The following is a 706-nucleotide window of genomic DNA, read 5'->3' as shown; positions in this document are numbered from 1 at the left end:
TGTCTAATTTACTGTCAGTGGAATGCTATTCTACCATTCAGTTGGAAGTATCATAACTTGAAAATTTAATCGGCGGCTCTGCTTTGAGTTAGCTTGTTCTGGATATCTTGGTATTCTACAAAACTGTGCAGGAAATGTCCAGCATAAACTTTGAGATATAAAATTGCCATCGTACGCAATGTAGCATTCGCTTTTAAAGGAACTACGTAATATTTTATGTGTGTTCCAAAACAGTATTACTTAAATAAACAAATACATCTCAGAGGTACTGTCAATTCAGTGATATGGCTGAGAGCCTGGCCACCATCCTGATACCTGTACCTCATATCACGTGGTCACACAATTGCACAAGTAAAACGTAAACTGATAATGCAGTTGACGTGGTATGTGTGTATATTCCGTCGGCATTTCGAGGGAAGGATGTAATTCCACGAGTTTTAAAAAAGTTACGAACACTTGTCACATTAATATGACGTAGGAAACTCTCCCGGGCCTAAAAGCGAGAATTGTTACCGAAAGATAACAAGGGATTCTAATCTAATTTTGTCAGCCATGTCCGTAGGAGATTACTGCACAATCCATGTTCAGTAATTTTTATGAGATGATAATTCTGTTAACACGGTGTGTCCTTGAGATAACGTACGCATAAATTTTGCTTCCAAATTATATTATTAAGCAATGCTACAATTCCTTCTCAGGAGTTAAG

The sequence above is a fragment of the Penaeus monodon genome, chromosome 21 (genome assembly GCF_015228065.2).
Source record: "Penaeus monodon isolate SGIC_2016 chromosome 21, NSTDA_Pmon_1, whole genome shotgun sequence".
NCBI classification, from domain to species: Eukaryota; Metazoa; Arthropoda; class Malacostraca; order Decapoda; family Penaeidae; genus Penaeus; species Penaeus monodon.
Note: the sequence above shows the minus strand (reverse complement) of the source record.